The sequence below is a fragment of the Sceloporus undulatus genome, chromosome 1 (assembly GCF_019175285.1).
Source record: "Sceloporus undulatus isolate JIND9_A2432 ecotype Alabama chromosome 1, SceUnd_v1.1, whole genome shotgun sequence".
Classification (NCBI taxonomy): domain Eukaryota; kingdom Metazoa; phylum Chordata; class Lepidosauria; order Squamata; family Phrynosomatidae; genus Sceloporus; species Sceloporus undulatus.
The window spans coordinates 65,902,320-65,928,465 of record NC_056522.1 but is presented as its reverse complement, the minus strand read 5'-3'; the positions used below and the strand labels follow the sequence as shown (position 1 = coordinate 65,928,465).

Genomic DNA, 26,146 nt, shown 5'->3' with positions numbered 1-26,146 from the left:
ACCAGTGACCAGCCTGGCGGCCATATTTTGAACCAACTGCAGCTTCCTGTAGAGCGCATTACAGAAATTGAGTCGAGAGGTTACCAGTGCGTGTACCACTGTTTCAAGGTCCCCCCGGCCCAGGTAGGGTCGCAGCTGGCGTATCAGCCGAAGCTGATAACAGGCGCCTCTGACTGTCGCATCCACCTGAGAAGTTAGGTGGAGCGACGAGTCCAGGAGCACCCCCAGACTACGAACAGTGTCCTTTACAGGGAGCGTGACCCCTTCAGGACAGGTGGAAAAATTTCCATCCCTGGACCAGGGGAACCTATCACAAGTACTTCCGTTTTCTCTGGATTCAGGCTGAGTCTGTTTTCCCTCATCCAGCCCATTACTGACTCCAAGCAGGCGTTGAATGGAGAGATGCCATCCCTAGTCACTGCATCAGTTGGGGACACAGAGAAGACTATTTGGGTGTCATCAGCGTACTGATAACACCGCGCCCCGTGTCTCCGGATGATCTCTCCCAGCGGCTTCATGTAAATGTTAAATAGCATAGGGGACAGAATCGCTCCCTGTATAATGGCATTAAGATATTGTGAAATGTACGGATTACAGTAATACCCAAAATAATTCTTTTGAAAATGGCTCCTACAAAACTGTGCAGTGATATTTGTTGTAAAAAGAGCAATAGAAACACTATTCTGTGATTATATTTTTAATTACTAGAGTTGAAAGTGATATTGACATTCTTTCTTGAAGAGTCAAATAAAGAGAAAAATACACTGTTCTGATCTACTAAAATGTGTATTGCAGCATGCCTCTGCATGACATTTGCTGGTGAACAAGAGTGAAAAGCTTTTGTTGTATTTACAATATGCTTGTCAGTAGATTCCTGTAGGCATCTGATTGGTCATTGTGAACAGAATATTGGATAAAGGAGGCCTGTATATATACATTCATATTCTTTTTGATAAAATATTTTAGATGGGTGCTGGACTCATTGCAGTCTTACAAAGTAGTAATCGATGTGTTTAGACATATTTAAAGGTAGCTTTATTTTTGAATAAAATTAACTGGATTTGTAGCAAGAAGGAAGGATTTGTAGCAGGAAGAATTAACATTTCATTCCAGTGTCACTTGTCAGTCAATTCCCTAGATAAAGCAGGAACCAAATCTATTTCTACTTGCTGTTGGAGAGTTACAATTAACATTGCAGTAAGGGTACAGTTTCACCATATCAGCAGACATCAATAGGATGCAGTCCTGACACAACAATGAGAGAGAAATCATTAAAGGTGAGGAAGTGGTTTATGGGTAAGACAGCAATTCTAATTCTTTTGAAGGGGAATAAAAACAAATGCTAATGTTAAGATGTGCATGAAATATCTGCTGGGAAATTTAATCAAAGACTAAGGCTGCTTCTTTCACAAGTGAGTTTCTGGTCTCTTGAGTAAGGCAGGTGCAGTAGCATGCCAATCTACCTTCCTTCACTCATAATACAAAGCTATATATCATGACAGAATATATAGTTCATAAACATACAGTAAGTTCATAAATATAACATTTTTAATGTGAAGTCGAAGGCTTTCATGGCCGGCATCCATAGTTTTTTGTGGGTTTTTCGGGCTATGGGACCATGTTCTAAGAGAGTTTCTTCCTGACGTTTTGCAAGCATCTGTGGCTGGCATCTTCAGAGAATGTTTGCCTGGAAAAAGGCAAGCATTCTCTGAAGATGCCAGCCCCAGATGATGGTGAAACATCAGGAAGAAACTCCTCTAGAACATGGCCCCTTAGCCCGAAAAACCCATAAAAAACTATATAACATTTTAAAATTTGTAATATTTGTATATTGCTTGATATTTTGAGATTGTTTTTCCTTAAAAAAATTTCCATTACTGAAATCATTCACTTTGCACAGAAATACTTTATTATTATTATTATTATTATTATTAGCTATTGGTTTTGTTGTATTAGTTGCAATCTATTGACTTTTTAAAATGGAAAAAATTGTTAAATATTGTAAAGAAAAAAATAAAATAAGAGCTATACAGCAAATTTCAATTTTTTATGAAAAACAGACAGTACATTTAATATACTAAAAAACAGAATATGTTCGTAAGAGAGTAACCATTTTCTTTCTTTCTTTTTTGCTTTTTCTTTTCTTTTCTTTTCTTTTCTTCTTCTTCTTCTTTTTGATTGCTTGTGTCTTGTTGATTTTCTCCCTCTTCTTCTGACTATCTCTATATACTGACAGAGTTCAGTGGACATGTTCTCATGAGCACTACAACCATTTCTGGTTTTGCAATCTTCAGTTCCCTGGCATAATAGCAAGCCAGTGCTATCAGAAATGCAGATTATAGTTTTTTGTGGGTTTTGCGGGCTGTGTTGTCATGTTCTGGAAGAGTTTCTTCCTGATGTTTCACCAGCATCTGTGGCTGGCAGATTGTTTTTCTCTTTTCTTTTCTGCTAGGAGCCCCGGTGATGCAGTGGTTAAATGCCTATGCTGCAGCCACTCACTCACAAACCACAAGGTTGTGAGTTCAATACCAGCCAGGGGCTCGGAGTTAACTCAGCTTGGCATCCTTTCATAGGTCACTAAAATGAGTACCCAGCTTATAGGGGGCAATTAGCTTACTCTTTGTAAACCACTTAAGGGGTGGTTAAGTGCACTGATAAACAGCATAGAAATGTACTTACTATTGCTATTGCTGCATTAGAGAGAGTATTTTAAAATGAAAAACATTAAGCATTCCCCAGACATTCCCAGTTAGGTCAGATACGTGGCAAAAGGATATTTCTACAGTAGTCATCTGGGTTCATCCAGAAGATTATTTAAGTTTTACACATAAACATTACTGTACCAAGAGCTTTCTCCTTACTCTTAGGAGAACTGCATGTGATTTATAACATGATGATTTCTTACCTCTACTTCACCTTTTCTTTTTCTTTATGTTCGTTTTTTGTTCCTTTGGAGAAAACATTTTCAGAATCTGACAATACCAAACAGTCCATTGCTAAGACAAATTTAAGAATTAAGTTTTCTTAGATTTTGTTGTTGTAGTTGATAACTGCCCTCAAGTCAATCTCAGTCCATGGTGACCCTGTGTATGAGACATCTCCAAGACCCCCTGTCATCCACATCTCTGCTTAGTTCTGCAAACCCATACTCATGACGTCCCTAATAGAGTTCATCCATCTAACCTGTGACCTTCCTCTCTTTCTGCTTCCCTCCACCATTCCCAGCATTATTGTTTTTTCAATGAGTCAGGCCTGCTCATGATTTGTCTGAAGTATGACAGCCTCAGTTTTGCCATCTTGGCTTCCAGAGAGCCTGCTCAGGATTCATTTGTTTGTCTTTTTGGCTGTCCATGGGATCCTCAGCAGTCTTTTCCCTCCTCCTTCCTCCTATTTTCCCTCCTCCTCCTTCTGTGTCCAAGCCTGCTTTCCTTACAATATGTTCAGCATATAATTGAAACAGGGAGGCTGATAAAATGCAGTCTTGTTTGACCCCTTTGCCAATTGGGAACCATTCTGTGTCTCCGGTGCTTATCCCATGGTTTACTAAATCATTTTTCCTCTCTCTGGCTTAAAGCTTAATTCAGGCAGCATCCTGATGTTATCAGAAGGTTTTTGCTGCAAAATTTACCATCCAAATACATCCTGGGTGCATCCTTGCTTCCAGGAGCACTCATCATGGCTCTTTTCAGATCCAGGGTTTTTCCACCTTAAAAAAATGGCTGCCAGAGCACTCCTGGAAGTGGGGATGGACCCAGGCTGTATTCGGGCAGCAAATTTGGCAGCAAAAACGTTCTGATAATATCAGGATGCTGCCTGAATTAAGCTTTAAACTAGATAGAGGTAAATTGATTCAGTAAGCCATGGGATAAGCTCTTCCATTTTCTTTTCTGACAGTGGCCTCTTGTCCTAAGCACAGATTTCTCATTAGGATTATGAGATGTTTTGGCACTCCCATGTCTTTAAGGACATTCTATAGCCATTCATGATCTTCACAGTCAAAGGCTTTCCTATAGTCTATAAAGCACATGCTGACTTTTTTTTTTAATTCCCTGGTGCACTCCATTAGCCATTGCATGATTGCAATGTCGTCCCTAGTGCATCTTCCTTTCCTGAACTCTGCTTGGACTTTGAACCTCTGGTATTTCTCGCTACATGTATGGTTGGAGTCTGTGTTGCAGATTGTAAAATTTAGAGATAAAAATATAATTTAATTATCGTTGGCTTTTTAACAATTTTGATCAAGAGCATAATATACTGTATTAAGCAATTTTTAAAGCGATACCTGTATTAGCTGATTTTAGTTGAAAAAGAATACAGGGCATTGTGACAATTCAAGAACCAATTGGTTTATATAAACGTAAGTTTTCATCAGCAACACCCTATTTTAGTCCACAAATGCTTATGCTGAAATAAAATGATTAGTCTTGATGAAGGCACAGGACTTTTACATTGTATTAAGGAATCCTGTATTTAAACTGCTTACTGGGCTGCTCTTGGCATGTTTTGTGCAATTTCTAGTTATTTAACTAATCACAGCTTTTAGGCTTGATATTTACTGTCACATCACACTGATGATGAGTGAATAACAGTATCTAAATGAAAAGAGCCAGAGATGACACATGTGGATTATAATCTTTACTGCTGCATGGGTATTAATCATAAGGAATTTTCATTTGCCATCTTATTTATAGTGAAACATTGTGTAGTATAAGGGTTATGAAACATATGTTTCATACTAAATTTGTATCATTATCTAGACTCTCAATATTTTCAGCATGAAAGAATTATTGCTGCTTTTATCTTACTGAAAGGTAAATCACATATGTTTAACTGCCCGGGTTCAATAACTAAGAAATTCTGGGAACTGTAGTTTTGTGAGACATTTAGCCTTCTCTGTCAGAGAGCTCTGGTACCACATTAACTATAATTCCCAGGATTCCCTAGTACTTAGCCAGGGCAATTAAAGTGATCTTAAACTGGATTATTTCTGCACTGTGTTTTGGACCTTTGCCATTAATAACTCTATCACTGACAACTTCTTGCCTGGTCACACCCTTTTGACCACACACTGATGTTGCTTAGAGAGACATGCCCCCTTTTTATCTGTGAAATGGTGGGGGGTATGAATAAAGCCCCAAGCAGTTATCTTGATACTCTTCGGCCCTATGTGCATGGGCCAAATAAAATTGTTTTCCCTCATTGTTTTGGAAGCAGTGGCATCATTTGGAGGTAGGGGTGGATGCAGACTGCACACTGGCGGGAGGGGGGCTACACAGCAACCTCCATGCAGATTTTCGAAGGTCTCAGAGGGGGCTGCCTTCTGAGTCCTGTGTGGCAACCACCATGTAGGATTCAGAAGGTCTTAGAGGGTGGCTCATGAGTGCTGTGGCAATGAGGTAGGAAGATGCCCTTTTGGCTCTTGGGTGCCCCACCCCCTGGAAGCCCTGCCCTCTGCACTGGGTGACACCCTAGGTAGGACACCAATGTTTGGCAGGGAGACTGGATGATGCATGGTCCAAACCCTGATTCTGGTATGTTGTCCAGCCTGTTCAGCACCAGAAGCAGGGTATACCCCTCTTAAAATTAATTTTTAAAACTTACTGTTTGCTCTGGAACCCTCTATTCCAATGATGGGCAACTGTTTAAAATGCATCCCTCTGAGTTGCCTGGTGCATTTGCTGCTGGCACCAGTCACTTACTTTGAGATCATAATGAGGTGGATGCCTCGGGTGGCTCAGGAGGATGCGCATGAGATTAGCTGCTTGGTGTTGGAATAGGAGATCTTCGTAATGGGAGAGGATTGTGGCAGTTCTGGGGCCTGGATACTCTGACCTGCAGACAGAATCTAATAGCTCTGATTAGAAATTGCTTTCTACAGTTAAGTTTTCTGCCTATGCCAAAGAGAGCTACCCTCTTCTATCTGACAGTTGGTAAATCTGCTTCAAAAGAGGATGGTTCCCAGAGAGACCCAGACTTCTGAGTCACTTTCTAAATTGTGTAGCATCATTTTTTAACAAGGCACATCACTTCATGGTAAAGAGTTGCTGCACGACTCATGCATCCCAGCCATTCCAACCAGTCCCTTAATTTCTGTCCAGCATTCAGCTGCACTCATTATCACATCCTCCCACCACTCTGACCATGTCTCTCCTTTGTAGGCATCCCTTCACTGGCTCCCTCTCCCTTTCCGTATTCAGTATAAGCTCCTGCTGTCGGCGTTTAAAGCCCTCCTTGGGCTGGCCCTCCTTACTTGTCAGACCTTCTTTCTCCTCACCTTCCCACTCAGGCCCTCCATTCTGGTAGTCAAAGTCTGCTGTCTCAGCCCAGGATTTCCTCTGCCCCATCTCGGATTCACCCCTTTTCACTTGCTGCCCCTCACTCCTGGAACCTTCTTCCCCCACGAGCAAGAGCCATCACTTCTTTAACCAGCTTCAAAACGGAGGTGAAGACCATCCTGTTCAGAGAAGAGTTCCCAGGCATTGCATGATTGTCACTTACTATTGATGTTCTTCTGTTGCCTGTCTTATTGAATCATTTCCTGTATTGCTATGTATTTTATATGTATTATCCTACTATTTCTTAGATTGTACGCCATAGGCAGGTTTACTCTTTTATATTGATTGTTTTTATGTACAGCGCTGTGCAAATCTACAGTGCTATATAAATAAATAAATAAATAAATAAATAATTCATAGACTTCACAGTGTTTATTTGTAATCATTACTAGACCACATTTCACCTGCTCTCTCCTACTGAAAAACTGGTTATAATATATATTTTTAGGGTGTACAATTAGCAAATAACTGCATTTAATCATGTAGAGAGGTGACCCTCTCCCTTGACTCATAAGGACTGTTTGTATCATTTAGGGTTAATGTAACAACATTTGGAAGTATAATGTAAAGATAACATTTTCTGCCATGAGAGGGGAGCTGATGGATATACTGCTTTGTCAAAATCAACCTGTGAGTCTTTTGTGGTAGCCTATTGGCCCATAAATTCAGTGAAAAGTCTGGCCTCATTTTGCTATACTTGTCACAACTTCAGCTGAGATACGGGAATGAGGCAGCAAGCCAGCCAATGTGCAGGGCACATCTGTGTCATTTGAGTCATCCTTCTGTGTAAAGTTTGGGGCTGCTGAAAATAAGCACTAGCAAGATTGGCTAGAAATGATTACACTCCTTGTCATTTTCTTTTAAACACACATTAGGAAATGGAAGGTGGCAGCCAGTTGGTATTCCTTCTGTTGTTTTTCACTAATTCAGTGCTTCATTTCTGTAAACCTTGTCCAATGGCTTAGATATTAGAATGATTTTTTTTTACTTTTAAAGTAAATCATGACCAAATGGAATCCCACACTTTTATTATTTATGCAACAGTGTAATTTAACATTGGCTTTCCAGTGTAAAATATGGTCATTGTTATCCAGCTTTCCTGATTGTTCAAGGTTAAGATACCTCATTCTCTTTGTCTTTGGCCAAGCAATGAACTATAGCAGTGTGGGCCAAACAGCAAAATGGACAGGCCCACTTGGTAGAATTGATTTTAGTTCTAACTAAAATCTGCGAACAAATATGGAAAACAGAATACAGTGGCCCCTTGATATCCTCTGCGGTTTGGTTCCAGGATCCCCTGTAGATAACAAAATCTGTAGATGCTCAAGTCCCATTAAATACAATGGCATAGCAAAATGGTGTCTCTTATATAAAATGGAAAATCAAGGTTTTTAGATACTTTCTAAAAAATATTTTCAAGCCGTGGATGCTTTTATCCGTGGATAAAAAATCCATGGATAAGGAGGGCCAACTGTAATAGCCCACAGATTAGAAATGACCAATATACATTCCCATCCACAAAAAAGGAGACACAAAATATTGCAGTAATTACAGTACAGTCCTATTGCACTAATTTTCATGCAAGCAAAGTCATGCTCAAGATACTGCAGCAAAGATTATGCCATACTACTAACAGAAAACCACAAAGACTTGGAACAATTACTAAAGAAAGTTAAAACAGAAAGTGTGGTGCTAAACATCAAGAAAACAAAAATAATTACTATGGAGGACCTACATCAGTTCAGTCTAAAATGATCAAATTGAAATAGTCAAAGATTTCCCATACCTTGGTTCAATCATAAATCAGAATGGAGATTGCAGTCAAGAAACCAGAAGAAGACTAGAACTGAGAAGAGCAAGTATGCAAGAACTAGACAAGATCATAAAAAGCAAAGTCATAACACTGAGCATTAAAGTAAGGATTGTCCAAACCATCGTATTTCCCATTTCCATGTACAGATGTGAGAGCTGGACAGTGAAGAAAACTTATAGGAAGAAAAGATGTGGTGCTGGAGAAGAGTGCTAAGGATACTGTGAATGATCAGGAAGACAAACAAATTGGTATAGGATTAGATCAGCAGATCTCTCTAGAAGCCAGGATGACCAAATTAAAACTATCATCATCTGGCCACATCATGATAAGGCATGACTCACTAGAAAAGACAATAATGTTTGGTAAGGTAGAGGGTAGGAGGAAAAAGAAATAGATTACATACCAGACAGATGAGACTATGGCTAGAAACCTGAAGGAACTATGCAAATACATGACTTCTTTGTCATGGTGAACTCCTATTTGCGGTAAGATTCAAAAGGTGCTGATGAGATTTCTGATTTTTTTTATTTAAAAAAACTCTACTACTCTCTGAATCCCATTAATATTTTTAGTCTTTCTACAGTCTTTCTTGTTTGAGTGCATGTAGAGGCACCTGTGATAATAACATCTTTCTATTATCTTGGTCAGTAACAGGAACATAGCTGTAAAGGTGTGGAATGATTTCCAAGAAACCAAAAGATCCCCATGCCTTGGGGGGGGGTGTTGATATACATTGGGGACTGTACAGAGAGTGTGTGTCCATGTTGGTTCTGCAGGGACCTTTCTGTGGTTCAGTAGTTATATAACAGAGATGGAACTTGGGGATCCCCTCTCCCCAGAAACATGGACTTTCTTGAAGAATTAAGTTCAGAATATCGTATTAGGGGATGCTTGCTTGACCCTAAGACTAAGGCTTGTACTGTCCCATAGAGTTCCTCCTCATTCTCCATAGTGTTTAAGAATAAATGGAACATCTGGGATCAATTGTTGAGAATAGAATGGTATGTAGGACTATTGTGGCAAAGTAAGGATGACAACCCGTCTCTCCTTTTCAACTGAAATCCAAAGCAGCTGGTTTTGTTCTCAATGGATATCAGATGTTGATAATGGACTAAACGAGGACAAACAAAATTATTATTATTATTATTATTATTATTATTATTATTATTATTATTATTATTATTAACCTTTATTTATGAAGCGCTGTAAATTTACACAGCGCTGTACATGCAATCTTTTTAGTTAGACGGTTCCCTGCCCTCAGGCTTACAATCTAAAAAGACATGACACAGAAGGAGAAGGGAGTGGTGACGGGAAAGGGTAAGAGGTCCAGCAGTTCCTCTCAACCTCCGAGGCCTGGACAAAACAGAAATGTTTGCAGTCAGCTTAATGGTAGACTGGCTGGGTGGGGGGGAGAGTCAGCCAGTGCTTCATGGGAACCTGAAGACTCGGGTTTGCAATTTGTGTTTTTTGCTGAATCTCCTGAGTCTGAAGCCTGGATGTCCAGGTTTGGGTGGCAGCCAGCAGCAGTACTTTTGCACAGCTATAGCTGATGCAACACCAGCACCCAGTTCTGGAGATGTTACATCTCATTGTGATGACACATATCTTAATTATATCTCTTCAAACTACTGGGACTGGAACTACTGGCAGGAAAAAGATTTAACCTTGTTGGATGCTATTATTTCATTTCATTTGTGTATTTCAACCATGTTTTAAAAATTTGTTCTTATCTTTTAATTATATTTCTGCTTTCCTTTGAGTTTTGGTTTTACTAGCCCTCCTACAGAAATATGGGTTGTAAATGTAATAAATCAATAAATGTAAGCATGGTTTTAAGAAACAAGATGATGAAAGAACTTAAAATTATTTTTTAATTTGAACACTTCATTTACTTCTATGTTATTATTACCTTCCTGAAACCTGCTTTAAATGTACTGAACAGTAATTTGTGTGTGATTTCTGTTAAACACACTTGCCTAGCAGTAAAATTTAACTCATTTAAATTAAGGCCCTCACTAAAATTAAGTTTGAGGATGTTGCACTTGACTGCTAACATCCCAGTCATTAAAATGACAATTGTATTAACTCTGAGTAATGTGGAAATATACATTTTGCTAATGTGTTAAGAGCTGATCAATACTGCATCACTATCCACCATATTAGAAGAATAAGTCAGTAGGAAATAGTCTTACTTCTATAACACAATTTTATCCGGCTTTATAATTTTCTGTTATTATTTATAAATTAGATATGTATATTCTTAAAAGTGATTGCATAGCTATCTGAAGATGATTGGTTTCAAAGCAATAATAATACACCATGCAGATAATTAACATCAGCAAATTAAATGTGTGCTAAAATCAGAATGCTGGCACAATTGGCTTGAATTCTACTGTTAGTTACAACTAGAGTAGACATGCCCAATCAATGGGATTTATGAGTTAGTTCATTCCCTATTCAACAGTTGATTTAAAGTGGGAACTAACCAAAAGGATTCAGGACAGTGAATGTGCTGAACAAAGGAAGCTCTTGGCCTTTGTCAGCTGGTAAAAGAAGGACTCACTCACAACTACTTCATGTGCTGTGCATATGTGAATGATTCAATCATGAGAGCTAGACCTCTGCCTAAGATCTTAGAGCAAATGACTGCAGCTGATGAACCACTGGCATGAAGAACAATAAAAGACAACTCTTTATATTATTACATAATAGTAAAACTATAGTCAGCCCTCTGTAATCATGGATTGATAATATTCCGAAAAAGTATAAATTCGAAATAGCAAGCCTTTGTTTTCTCATTTTATATAAAGGACACCATTTTATTATGCCATTGTATTTAATAGGACTTGAGCATCCACAGGTTTTGATATCCACGGGGGTCCAGGAACCAAACCCCAGCAGATAACAAGGACCCACTGTATTGCAAATCATGCTGCTACTAATTTTGTGTGAGAGCCAGTGTTTTGTAATAGTTTGAGCATTGGACTATGACTCTGATGATCAGGGTTCCAATTCCTTGCTTAGCTATGGAAACTCACCTTGGGCAAGTCACACACTCTCAGCCACAGAAAATCTTACGATAGATTCACATTAGGGTTACTGTAAGTCAGAATGACTTGAAGGCACATAACAACAATAACCATTTTTGTGTGTCTTGAAATCTACAGACAGTTTGGGACTTGCTCTATTCTGGTTTTATCAGCTTCAAGCATGGTTTTCTTATGTTGATGATGTATTTTATTTTTGTTTCCTGCGTTAAAGATCGTTTTGTTTTGTTTTTATTTAGCCTCCATGTTAATGCAGTGGCAGCTCTATTTCCAAGGTGCAGGGCTCATAGAACCTGTACTACCTGATGCAGCTCCCTTTCCTGTTACTATCTGGACTATGTAAGTAAAATCAGATTTTTTTATATATATATATATATATATATATATGCGCATGCACAAGAGAAGTGAAGTCTATTTGGGGTTCCAGCCATTGCACTCTATCCCCCCCCCCCTCCTCCTCCAATGGATTAGTATTAGAAAATTATATTAATTATACAGTTTTGGTTTTCATCTATTTTGTGGTAGTAGTGTGGGCACATTTGTTCTCAGTTCCAGCTGCTAGACCTCCTCCTCCTATGGATCAGTATTAGAAAATTATAATAATTATACAGTTTTGGTTTTCATCTGTTTTGTGGTAGTAATGTGGGCACACTTGTTCTTAGTTCCACCCGCATTAAGTTATCTGATTTTTCTATTGATACCAATAGGCAAATATCTTTTATATCTAAGGAAATTTTAAAATTACTTCTTATTTTAAACTAGGAATTTAATGCATTTTGACAACAGTACAAGTGAAAGAGATCTAGGAGTCCTAGTAAACCACAAGTTGAACACGAGTCAACAGTGTGATGTGGCAGCTAAAAAAGTCAATATGATTGTAGGTTGCATCAATAGAGGTATAGTATTTAGTTCAAGAGAAGTAATATACTTGTCCCTCCACATCTGCTGGAGTTAGGGGTACAGGGCACCCATAAATATGGTAAAGCCACAAATAACAAAACCACTGTGTTTTTACCTGACAAAATACCTCTCTAGGTCCTCCAGTGCAACTCTGTGGTCAACCTCTTCCAGACATTGATCATAGAATTGTGCTAAAGGAGCTACAGAAGCCTAGTGGAGTGTTCTCTCTAGGAATCTCTAGGTCCTTCAGTGTGACTTTTGGTTAAAGTCGACCATAGAGTTGTGCTGGAGGATCTAAATATTCCTAGAGAGAACATATTAATAAAATCCATGAATAATCAAATCTGCAGGAGTCAAAGCCACAAATGTGGAGAGACAAGTGTACTACCATTCTATTCTACCTCAGTTCAAAAAGGATGTTGACAAGCTGGAGCATGTCCAGAGAAGGGTGATGATATGTTAGCCCTGTTTAAATATTTGAAGGGATGTCATATTGAGGTTGGAGCAAGCTTGTTTTCTGCTGCTCCAGAGAACAGGACCAGAACAATGGATGCAAGCTACAGGAAAAGAGATTCCAGCTATTTGACAGTGGAACACACTCCCTCAGAGAATAGAGGAGTCTCCTTCTTTGGAGGTCTTGAAACAGAGGCTGGATAGCTATCTCTCAGGGGTGATTTGTTTGTGAGATCTGGCATGGCAGGAGGTTGGCCTCTATGATTCTATGATTCCTGTGCAAATAAGGAGATTTTTTTTTAAATCACCACTACATATCTCTGCCTCCCCTCTTCTTTCCATTCAGTTTCCCCTCCCACCTGGTTTTTATGGTTTATTTCCCATTCAGCATTCCACTGTGTCTCGCTAGTCTGTTTGGGGAATTCTCTTCCCCAAAATGTTCCCCCCCCCCCTGAATTTTTAGGTAGCATCAGCAAACCTCAGGCTTGCCCTGTATCTACTGATACCTCTCTGTAGCACATGGTGGCTTGTATTGTGTTCAGCTCCATGAGCAGGGGAGGACTGCTTCAAACAATTTGGGTTACAACAGCTGAACATAAAACCAAATGTACGCTTAGGTCTTTATGATTTCTCAGTTCTACTGGAATTGAGATGGGAGCAGAACCCCGATCTCCTGCTCTTTGTTTGCAGACCAGGTCTTCCAGAAGGATATCAATCAATAGTATCAAAAGTCACTGTGAAATTTGGAAGATTCAAAAAGACATTAAAACAAAGCTCAAAGCTAAGTACATGGAGCTTGTTGATGAAAATGTTAGGAAAATCTGTTATTCTTCTTTCTTACTTACACCATGTGGTGAAATTAGTATTTTCATAAACTAGTAGTGGAACATTATCTCAAATCTGAATATTTTTTTATGATATGAGGGGAAAAAATAAACATGTTATTCCTATTATTGTGGTGAAAGCAGAGATTTTGTGCTTCATAAAACAAGGACCTTTTTCTTGCTGAATCTCTTCATCTTCATGCTCTCTTGTGCTTCATAAAACACTGACCTTTTTCTTGTTAAATCTCTTCATCTTCTTGCTCTCACTGATACCTGGCTTCCAGCTCATGACACCGTAACCTCTGCTGCTCTCTTGTTTGGTGGACTTTTCTTTTCTCACACTAGTCACCTGGAGGGCAGAGGGGGAGGGGGCAGTGTCCTGCTATCCAACTCCTGTCGGTTTCAACTCTTATCTTTTCCTCAATAGCACTGTTTTTCTTCTTTCAAACTTTATGCTATTAAACCTTTCCTACCACTTCAGCTTCAGGTTGCAGTTATCTATCGTCCACCGAGATTGCCTACTAAGTTTTTGTTGGATTTCAAGCCCTGGCTGACTTTCTTTTTAGTGGATGAAGTCCCCTCCTTCATTATGGGGCATTTCAATATCCATATGAATGACATTAATAATCCTATGACTGTACGTCTCTGCTCTGTGTTGTCTTCTTTGGGTCTTGAACTCTGTTCTAATGCACCTGCTAATTCTTCTGGTACAAAATGTGTAACCTCCAACTTCATGGCTAAGGATTTCCCGTTGTATGAACATCATTTCTTTCTTTTGCTCTCGCCCATAATCCACTTCCTCATCAAATTGTCCAACACTGCTTTCATAACCTTCATTCTATTGATCCTGTGACTTGGCCAGGCTCTGGATTCTTCTTTATCTTCCTTAAACCTTGGAGACACCATAGATCCAGCTCTCTCCTTACTCAATTCTACCTTATCTGCAACCCTCAATAGTTTTGTCCTTTTTATTGAAATGACTCCCAGCCCTGACTCACTCCCATCATTCTGTTTCTCTGTTCTTGTTCCCGAACTGCTGAATGGTTCTGGAAAAAGACCAGTGAATGGGCTGATTTTATTCATTACAAATTTGTTCTTTTTTTTTTCTTTTTTGCATGCTATCTCCTTGACAAAACAGAATTATTATAAACCTGTGATTGAAGCTAATGACCGGTGGCCACAGCATCTTTTCTCCACATTTGATTCTCTACTAAAACCTTCTCTGTTGGTTCGGCACTCATTTTCACCCACTGATTTTGCTGATTATTTTAATATTAAGATTGAAACTATCTGTCCCAGCCTTGGCTCCCTGCTTTCTTCTTTTATTCCAGCAGCTCAATAATCTACAACTGGAACATTATCTGTTTTTTCTTCTGTTTCATTGGGTGGATGATGATGATGATGATGATGATGATGATGATGATGATGATGATAATAATAATAATACAATGCGCCCGCGCCATACGCGGGCGCACCATATGTGGCCTTGAGCATACGCGCTCAAGCCGCGGGGCACGCACGGGACGGAAGGGGTGGCGCGTCCCATTCAATTGAATGGCCCCACGCCACCGCGCACAAGCCCCATTGTTTCCAATGGGGCTTGAGCATAGGCGGAATTCACCTTACGCGGAGGGATCCGGAACGGATCCCCCGCATAAGGCGAGGATGCACTGTAATACATTTTTTCCCTGCCTCTCTCAGGTGGATCGAAGCGGGATTACAACCCAATATCAATATACAGTGGTGCCTCGGGTTACGAAAGTAATTCGTTCCGCGGCCGCTTTCGTAACCCGAAAAGCCTTCGTAAGCCGAATTGCCATAGGCGCTAATGGGGAAAAGCCGCGTTTCGTGCGAAAAAGCCGAAAAAAGCACCAAAAATTTTCTTCGTAACCCGAAAAAACATTCGTAACCCGGAACAATGATTTCCAATGGGATTTTTTCGTATCCCGAAAATTTCGTAACCTGGGTATTTCGTATCCCGAGGTACCACTGTACAATATACAAGTACAATTTACAACAATAAAACCAACAATGTAGTACAATAAAATCTAAAAATGGATAACAGTTAAAATAATGATCTATACGAAAGAGGAGAGAGATGTTTCAAATATTATCTAAACTCTTGAATTCTTCTAAACCAATGACTTGACCTCTTGATTTGCTTCCTTCTCATCTTTTGATTTCTGTTGCCCCCTCTATTTCACCTTCTCTTCTTTATACTATCAACCTATCTATCTCTAAAGTCTCCTTCCCTTCTGCCTTTAAGCATGCTTTAGTTTTGCCAGTCTTGAAAAAGCCTTCTCTTCGCCCATCTTCTCTCTCAAACTATCTGCCTATCTCACTTCTTCCTTTTCTATCTAAGGTTTTAGAACATGTTGTTTATTTTCACTGCCTGGAGTTTCTTACTGCTAATTCTATTCTTGATCCTTTTCTGTCTGGCTTTTGCCCACTGCATTTGACTGAGACTATTCTTACTAAAATCACTGAGCATCTTTTACTGGCTAAATCTAAAAATCTTTATTCTATTCTAGTCCTCTTAGATCTCTCAGCTGCATTTGACACCATTGATCATAGTTTCTGGGTGGATTTACTCCAAGACCTGGGTTTTGCAGGATAAGTTTTAAATTGGTTTAAATCCTACCTGTAAAACATATCTTTTGCGGTGGTTGCAGGAGGTCAGCTTTCTGCCCCTGTCTCATTACCTGTTGGTGTCCCTCAGGCTTCTGTCTTGGGTCCTTTACTATTCTTCATTTATATCCCGTCCCTGGGAAATCTTATTAGCTCCTATGGCTTTCAATATCACCTCTACGCCCACTTGTACTTCTCTACCCCTGAGATTTCTCCGGATGTTGAGCAGTGATTGTCATCATGTCTTGCTGCTATCTCTGAGTGGATGATTCGCCAGCGCCTGAAGCTCAACATGGCCAAAACTGAGCTACTTGTCTTCCCACCCAAGCCATTTTTGCAATGTTCTTTGTCAGTTACTGTGAATAGTGATTGGAGAAACCCATGTTTTTCTCCTCGTTCATCGAGACCTTGAGGAGAATTTTTTTAAAAAATATTATTTCCACAAATGCCCCTTTCAAAAGGTGATTTCTTCTCTCCCCTTCAGCAGCCAGCGAAATATTTTTTACAGATTTCTCTGAATGACAATAAAAGACAAGGCGAATAATTACGCTAATTACTTTGCATTTCAAACTCAATTACCATCTCAAAAGGAAGTTTGGCAGAGGTTTAAAGCACATTTCTGTGCTTAAAAACCCCTGAAGGCATACACACAAAAGGGAAAAGGCCAGTCTCAACAAATAAACTGTGATTGAAGCCCCAACAAGAAATGGTAGAGTTGAGGGGACCATCAAGGACCATCCAGTCCAACCCCCTTCTGCTATGAAGTAATACATAGGAATACATGGCATACTAGAGGACATGTATTATTATTATTATTATTATTATTATTATTAACCTTTATTTATAAAGCACTGCAAATTTACACAGTGCAGTACATACAATCTTTTTAATCGGACGGTTCCCTGCCCTCAGGCTTACAATCTAACAAGACACAACACAAAAGAAGAAGGGAGTAGTGGTGAGGAAGGGACCTCTCTAGTAGCATGTCCTAGAGGACATGTAGTCTGACCCCTGTTCAACATCAGGATGTCACTGGAAAATGGGACAAACCGAGGGTTTTCTTGGCATAAAGAGGAGTTTTGCCATGGGATGCCCCTCAAGCTGAGACAGTGTGACCCACCAGGGACGTAGCCAGGATTTTGGGAAGGGGGGTTCAAGACTAAGTGCCACCATTTTGAGAAGCTAAGAGCCCCCCCAAGACACAAAAAGAGTGTCGAGCGTTTACCCTCGACACCTCGATGGCACCACTTTAACTTCCGTTATGGCTTCGTGCTATGGAATCTTGGGATCTGTAGTTTTGAGGACCTGTTGAGTCATCTGTCAGGTGCCACAACAAACTACAAATCCCAGCATTTCACAACATGGAGCCAAGGGCAGTTAAAGTGGCCAAACTGGATTATTTTTTCAGTGCAGATGCAAACTGAGTCCTTCCTCTGAAGGTGTTTAGATCAGATAAATTCAGCTCGATAAAGCAAAGTGCAGCTGCACGAGCAACGAGCGGCAGCCACTCTGTTCATGCTCAAAGACACTCTGCTCATGCTTTGAGACACTGTATTCCAACTTCTGAGCTGAGCTAAGAACCCAGGCTGCATCAACACAACATTTCATTCCCACTTCCAAGAGGGATTTTTAATGTTAAGACACACACACACACACTTTTTAATTCCAAGACTTATCTATCCATCTACCATAATTTTTAATTCCGAGCCATTATACGTTCCTTTCTTTTTATAATAAACAAACCCCTTTAAGAGAATCCTATTTTGGGAGAAAGGCAGGGTATAAAATCAATCAATAAAAATTATAGTGCAATAGTCCATTGGTGCATGGCTTGCATTATAAGACTTTATACCTTTATACATTTAAAAACAATTAAAATCACAGTAGGCTCAGAGTGCTACAGAATCATGGAATCATAGAGTTAGAAGAGACCCCTAGAAGGGCCATCCAGTCCAACCCCATTCTGCCATGCAGGAACTCCCAGTCAAAGCATCCTCAACAAATTATGTAATGGAGGTGTCCATCTACATTGTAGAAAGATATACTATAGATTAATGCTATGGAAAATCACCACCTTGAGTCCGTATATTGGGAGAAAGGCGGGATATAAGAAAATAACAACAACAACAACAACATCTGGGTATTGTAGTTTTGTGAGACATTTAGCCTTCTTTGTCAGAGAGCTCTGGTGGCACAACATACTACAAATCCCAGGATTTTCCATAGCTTTAAATTATTGTTGAACTGGATTACTTCTGCAATGTGCAGCCTTATTAGACTGCAGTTCCCATCAGTCTGTGGTGCTGCTGGATGATGGGGCCTGCAGTCTAGCAAGCATTGCCTGGAGCAGGGCCATAGGACTCCACAGCCCCAATTCATCATCTTAGATTGATTCCATATATTAATTAATTAATCATAAAAACATAGAGTTAGAAGAGACCCCACGAAGGGCCCTGATCCAGTCCAACCCCATTCTGCCGTGCAGGAACTTTCCATCAAAGCACCCCCATTGACATGCTGAAAAAGGGCCAGCTAACTGTATTTTATTCTATTTGTCTTTTTAAAAAGAGAAAAAATAAGGCTGGAAGGAAGCCTCTTGCCTTTCTGCATCACAGACCCTCATCTTTTTTGTTGTTGCAAAAATCCAGAAATGACTATTTTTGAAAACATGAGTCCATTCTCAGGAGAAATGTCCATAGTAGAGTCTGAGTCTCCTTTCTCTGGACTTCCAAAACCCCAAACTGACCCTGAGAGCATCTGGTCTGACCCCCAACTCAAGGAAACTTGGGAATCTTGAAGGTTTAGATCAATTACTGAATTATTGAATTATACAAGGAATAGTGGTCTCAGGGTTTTGCTGAAGCTCAGTGTACAGAAGCACAACATTATTTTTAAAATATTGTGCATTAAATTACCTTCAGTCTATGTCTGTGAGATGCATATGAGACATACATGGATCCCATCTCCCATTATATCCCATTAGACACACTGTATAAAAATATACCAAACTCTGAAAAACTCCAAAATCCAAAATACATCTAGTCCTCAGCATTTTGGGTAAGGGGTATTATTATTATTATTATTATTATTATTATTATTATTACTATTGCATGATCTGAGAGAATGTGACCCTCACAAAAGAGAATGTGGGAAAATGAGGATCTGCTGAACTTTTCCCCTGCCATTCGCTTCTCCTTTTGTCTCTTGTCCCTTTAGATTGCAAGCCTGAGGGCAGGGAAATATCTAGTAATTTGTAAGCTGCTCTGATAGCCTTTTGGCTGAAGAGCTGGGCATAAATTATTATTATTATTTGACATCCCCCTTTGACATCCCCACCTCCTTCTTCACTTTTGTGAGAATTTGAATGGCAGAGCATGATGTAAAGTGGAGAAGGCTCCCTCTTTTTGTTCTGTGAGTGAGAAAAGATGGGGGAGAAATCACACTAACAAAGGAAATAGCCCCTGGTAAAAGCCAGGATGAATTGTAGCTTTTCTTACGCAAAATACCCAAACCCTGGAGGTCGAATTTGTCAGCTCAAAGTCTCTCTCTTCCCTTCATTTTGATATTATTAAAAATAATATTCTTACTCATTGATCAAGAAGTGCTCAGAAATTTCTTCTCTCTAAAATGTTATCGAAATTGTCCAATTAGGCATATTTCTCCTAATTTTCGAATTTTGGAGAATATTCTTTACATCCCTAACTGTGAATGACATTTCTATTCAATCTGTCAATGAGGCACATAGGCTTCTTATTTGACTCTTTGTTATCGTTCACCCCTCAAATCCAGGTTACAGCCAAGTCATGCAGATTCTTTCTTGATGATCTCATCAGAATTCAACTGTTTCTTCCTGTTTCAATGGTGAAGACTTTGGTGCATGCATTGGTGATATCACGCCTGAATTATTTCAACTCATTGTTAGTGGGTCTTCCTATTTCCCACCTTAGCCCCCTAATCTCTGTGCAATGTTCAGCAACTAGGATCATCATCTCCACCTGTTGCTTTGACAATGTTACCCCTTGTTGTTATACCTCTATTGGCTCCCCATTCCTTTCAGAATTCTTCTCCTGACCCTTAAAGCCCTTCATGGCTTGGATCTCTCTTATTTGTTAGTGCTCATCTCTCCTTACCTCCCTCCACATGCATTGAAATCTTATGACACTGTTCTCCTGACCCAGCCAAGGGTCTCCTCCTCCCCTGCTTGAATCCGCCCCTTCTCCTGTGCTGCTCCTCATGTCTGCAATCTCCTCCCAACACAATTAACAACTTTGACTTCCTTGGCTAATTTTAAGGCTGAATTGAAGACACTCTTATTTTGCGAGGCATTCCAAATTACTACAGTGGTACCCCGGGATACGAATGCGCCGCCTTACGAAATTTCCGGGTTACGAAAAAAATCCATTTAAAAAAACTGTTACGGGTTACGAAGGTTATTTCGGGTTACGAAAAATTTTTTGGTGCTTTTCGGCGCTATTTCGCACGAAATCGCGGCTTTTCCCCATTAGCGCCTATGGCTTTTTCGCCTTACGAAGATTTTCGGGTTACGAAAGTGGCGGCGGAACGAATTAATTTCGTAACCCGGGGTACCCCTGTAGTTGTTAATCTACTGCTTACTTTGTTTTTATTGTATATTAGTTAGTATTATTTTAGAGATATTTTAATAATGTAATGTTGTTGTTTTAGATTGTATGGCGCTTGGCAAGTTTTTTATTTCCCTTATTTTATTTGGCCCTTGCTACGTAAAGCACTGTGCAAACTTTACAGCGTTCTATAAATAAATGTTAATACTACTACTACTACTAATAATAATAATAATAAATGTGAAGGAGGGATATAGTAATGGAAGTGGTCCAAAGAGAGGAAGCTTCTAGACAAGACTTCTACCATGAGATTTCCTGATTCAATTGTATTATGAATAGGGTTCTAGGCTAAGTATGTGAAGAAACATCCTATTGAGAGTTTGTTAAGCTCTGTGAAGTTGCTTATCTCAGGCACAAGGAAACAAGAAACACTTTTTCTTCAGTTTTTGCAATTTGCACAAGATAAATGTGTGTCTTTTCCAAGGCAGAGCACACAAACACAACAAACACAGAAGGACGTTTTGATTAATTATTTTTTTTAAAAATCCATTTATTCATTCTAATTTTTCAAAGTTTATGTAACAAGACAGAAGTTGTCCTATCATGACTCTCACACAATTTATGCAAAATCATTCTTCTAAATGCAAGGATGTAATCAAGATGGATGGAAGTTATCTTGCAGCCAAGCCAAAATAAATAAATAAGCTGTTACAGATCCAGCAGTGAGTGTGATGGGCTTGATTTGGCCAAGTGTAGTAGACACAGTGAAGTGCCCACAACCATTTGTGCAATTAAATAGGCCACTGCTTTTGATTACATCTGAAGATATTTGAATCAGCATAGGATTGGATCCAATCATTGGCCTACCCTCCTGCCAACTGATAGAAACCATTTTACCCAGTTTGTTTGCTGGAATGGTAGATTTGTAATTCCAATTAGGTTCATGCCATTGTGTGGTTCCTCTACCAAGAGAGAGTAAGACAGAACTAGCCCCCCAGCCCCCAATCTGGGTGAACCCTGGTTGACAATATCCTACAGTCCATAAGAAGAAACTCCACAACTGGGTATAGCAGGACCATATCTCCCCTGCCCCCAACTAGATCCAGTCCCATGCCAAAGCTACCCCAAAGTTTTGAGAAATCAGAATTTCTGAATTTTGAAACAAACAAAACCATGTTTACCATTCAGTCTGTCAGCAGCAAGAACCCAAAATTAGGATGGGTGGGCGGGCATGAAGATGCTCTTGGGCCAACTGTCTAAGACAGGATTGGAACAGGGTGAAGCCTCCGCTTTTATCCTGGAGCTCCACTCATCCTGAAAACTGCCTGTTTTGACTTGCTGGCCTTCCTACAATTTCACCAAATCCTACAAAAATATGCAACTGCTGAGCAGGGGAAAGCCAACCTATATCAAGCAGATGCCACCTCCCCAACACCAAATTGACCCCCCTCCCAGTAAGTCAAGCATCTTTTTTTCATATTCTTGCATGTAACCATAGACAAGAGAGGATTTACATTTCTCATCCAGATGCTGCTATTTTTTACCCTGCCACTCTCCCGTTTTTCCTGTTACTGCTGTGTTTGCCTTTCTTTAAAAACAATAGTGGAAGGAAAGATGGAATAGCTGTACAGTGTCTTTTAATTAGTCATGCTGGGAGCCATCTGTTTGGGAACCCCTCAAATGTATTACTAGTTAGGGAAATATAGCATGCCTCTGACACAAATACAGGCAATTTCAGAATAATACAGATAAATATGAAAATATGAATACGCTTCAGTGATATTCTTCAGTGGTGCTTGAATTTACTGTATGCATATTTCTTTGTGCAGATTTCTGCCCTAATAATCCTAGTGTTACTAACATCACCATATAAGATATATAATCACAACTATCAAAGATCCAAGTGATCTGTGCAATTGGAACACTCTTTTTAAAAATGTATCGTTACATTTTACTAGATGTGAGAATATTTACAAAACCTTTAAAGCACAATGCCAAAAGCAATGGGAAATGATCAAATGCAATGCAAGAGCTCCCATGAAATACATTTTGTCAGCACATGAGCTAAATTGTGTTCTCACAGCACTAGTGCTAAGCTGTTCAAATGAATCCTGGGATGAAGCTTTACCCTCTTCTATGTATTGGAACTAGGCCACAGAAGCTTGCACTGAGAAGCACAGCTGGCATTTTTAAATTACAAATGTTTTAGATACCTCATTGAATTTGCTGCAAGTCTGGTGTAGTACTTGGATGTGGTTGTTTTTGTTTTGTTTTGTTTTTTTTCTTGGTTTTTCCCCCCTAGTTTTAGAAGCAAAGTGACTGCCTGTGTTCTCAAGCCTTCACATGTACTAACTTGCATGCATAGATAATATGCAACATCTTTTACTTAAGTAAATGAATGTGATGTTTAGGATGAAATCTCCCTTATTGCATTGTATCACACCAGAACAAAGAATATGGAAAGTTTAAATTTTTCTAAGGGGCTGTACACATGCGCCAGTAGGCCCATTTTCACCCTGGCTTGATGTCATTCTCTGTAGATGGCATAGGGCAACAGCCGAAGTCCAGGATTTGGCAGATGACTGTGCAGCCACTTACCTGCCACCACTGCCATTCTATGTGCCATTCTATGCAGACCTCAGTCATGGCTTTTGATGTCAGAAGGAGGTGCCTGGCCACATGGATGAAGCCAGGTGCCCCCTTTCCACTCTAGCTACATGCCACAGTTGGGACCTGCAAGTAGAAGAATGGTGATGGGCAAGGCAGCTGCAAAGGTAGGAATGGGCCTGATCCACAGGCAGGACAGGGACGTAGCCAGGATTTTGGGAAGGGGGTGGTCCAGACTAAGTGCCACCATTGTAATGGGGCTTGGGCATGGCAGCACAGCGGCACACACCATTCATTGTATTTAATGGAGGGGGGGGGGGTCTGGACCCCACAGACCCCCCCCCTTGGCTACATCCCTGGACAAGATATGACAGCATTGACCCATCATTTCCTCACCATACCTTTGGTGTCTCAGTTACTTTGCCAATTGAAAGGAAATCAAATGGAAATGTCCATCCCCGTTCCTTCTTCTCTGATCACTGGTAAGCAAAGGGCATCTAAGCCATACCTAAAGCCTGCTTACTGACCACCCAAAATTGGCAATAAAGGGGAAATGAATTATCACACAGTAAATGGTAGCTGAACTGTAGAGTAAAGGGAAGTCATTAATGGAGTATTTATACTAATGGGAAAAAAATGCTATTCAAACTGTTTCCACCAGGATGACGACATAAGAGGGCTGATGTCATATAAGTCCCAGCCAAAGAAACAATTGTGATTTACTGCCTAGCGTGATAACATTTCAAATAAATATAAAGATAGAAACCAACCTATCATTTAATTAAGTCATGCAAGACTTTTTTTTAAAATATAGAGTGGCACAAGGACCATAAGGATATACTTAACAAGGGCTACAAAATATACAATAAAATACTAGTCATTTTGCATTCCATCACATCAGTGTCAAAAATAATTTAGATACTGCTTTATTACGGTCAGAGTGAAAGTGGTTTAACTTTTGCTTTACCTCTGTTCTCTCTATCCTCATTGCAGCTACATAAAGCAACTGCATTGGCTCTCTGGTCTGCATTTTCCAGCTTCTTTTCCTTAATCAGAATGGAATGCAACAACACTGTACATTCCTTGCGCATTCTGGTTTAGGATAGGCGTGTGAAGCAGAGATCCTCATTGTGCTTGCTTTATGAAAGACATTAGGGGAGCTTTATTCCTCTCACAACAACAACAACAACAACAACACCTTATTATCTGACCAAAAATGTATCTCAAGAGTGGGCAAAGTGTGACCCCAGAGCTGTATATGGGCTCCCAGAGCTGATTTTGTGATCCTTGAACTTACCAGACTCCCTGGATCACCATTTTTTTCTGATTCCCAAAACAGAATGTAACTTTCACATTTTTTAAAAAACAAACAAACTTTTCAAAACTAGAAATGAAGTTCTAGTCAGTTTTGTTTTGTTTTTATAGTCCGAGTGGTCACTAGAGAAACTGGAGCGTGTCCAAAGGAGAGCGACTAAAATAGTGAAAGGTCTGGAAACCATGTTCTATGAGGAACAACTCAGGGAGCTGGGGGTGTTTAGCCTGGAGAAGAGAATGTTAAAAGGTGATATGATAGCCCTATTTAAATATTTGAAAGGATGTCATATTGAGGAGGGAGCAAGCTTGTTTTCTGCTGCTCCAGAGAACAGGACCCAGAACAATAGATGCAAGCTACAGGAAAAGAGATTCCACCTCAACATTAGGAAGAACTTCCTGACAGTAAGGGCTGTTTGACAGTGGAACACACTCCCTCAGAGTGTAGTGGAGTCTCCTTCCTTGGAGGTCTTTAAGCAGAAGCTAGATGGCCATCTGTCAGGGTTGCTTTGATTTGGATTTCCTGCATGGCAGAATGGGGTTGGACTGGATGGCCCTTGTGTGGTCTCTTCCAACTCTACGATTCTATGATTCTATGATTCTAGAGGTTCCAAAAGATAAAAAGTGGACCCACTACTTATTGCAAGTGCCTTCTTGTGTTCAACCTGCTGATAGAGTGGATGATATCATGCCTATGGCAAGGCAGGAATGCAACCACATATTCCATATTATGATCCTCATGAGTGCCCCAAAGAACCTTCATTATCTAGGAGCCATATATAGGAAGAAAAAAGAGAAACATTGTGGACATAAAACTCTTCTTTTCTATCACAGATTCTCTGTAAATGAAATTTGGTTGGTGTGTGTGTGTGTGTGTGTGTGTGTGTGTGTGTGTATCTTAGTTGAGAGCAGTTAAACATTACTGCCAATTGCAGTTCAGTTATTTACTGTGTTTTTTAATAACAAAATAAATCCAGCCATTTGTGCTTGCAGTTTATATTGGTCTCTACGCAATTTATGGTTCTGTTTTTTCTCTTCACAATTATTTTTTTTTTAAAAAAATAATAATGTTTGAGAAAGTTTATCATGTCCAGAATGCAAAACTGGCCAATTTTTCCTTATATTTGGGTTTCAGCTGTTAATTCTATATACAGTGTTATCAATGTATTTTCTCTCAGTGGGACAAAGTTATAAGAAGTAAGTGGAAGTAGTCTAAAAGATTATACTGTTCCTGATTTATTAAAGAACTTCATGTTTAATTCAGATAAATGCTGCTGAATGTCATTTTCAGTCTTAGTTATCAGACTATAGCAGAGAGAGTGAGACATAAAAATAAGAGTGCACCTCTAGCACAATGACATCTTTCTTGCATGTTTTTTTAAACAGTTATGGTCTCCTAAATAGATGTATCTGTCCTACCAATTTTAATACTATTTCTTCCAAGTAATGTCTGATTGCCATGTTATGACTTCCATGTGAAAGGTTACTGAAAAATATTTGAAGTTGGAAACACCTGAGTAGCAGTTACTATACAGGAAACCTGTTCTTATCACATTGATCACCTCCATGTCAGTGTGAAACATCATTAAAAATTTGTGGCCCTTAGTGAACTGAACATTGTAGTCCTAAAAGAATTCAATGCATA

The 26,146-nt window shown here is 39.6% G+C and overlaps 1 protein-coding gene across 1 annotated transcript in view; it reads left to right on the top strand.

Moving 5' to 3' along the window:
• CHRM3 (cholinergic receptor muscarinic 3) overlaps positions 1–26,146 on the top strand; it is a 397,697-nt gene that overhangs the window by 223,995 nt on the left and 147,556 nt on the right. The window contains 1 exon segment of the mRNA XM_042445960.1: positions 11,438–11,537. The gene's annotated coding sequence lies outside the window, so the exon portion shown is untranslated.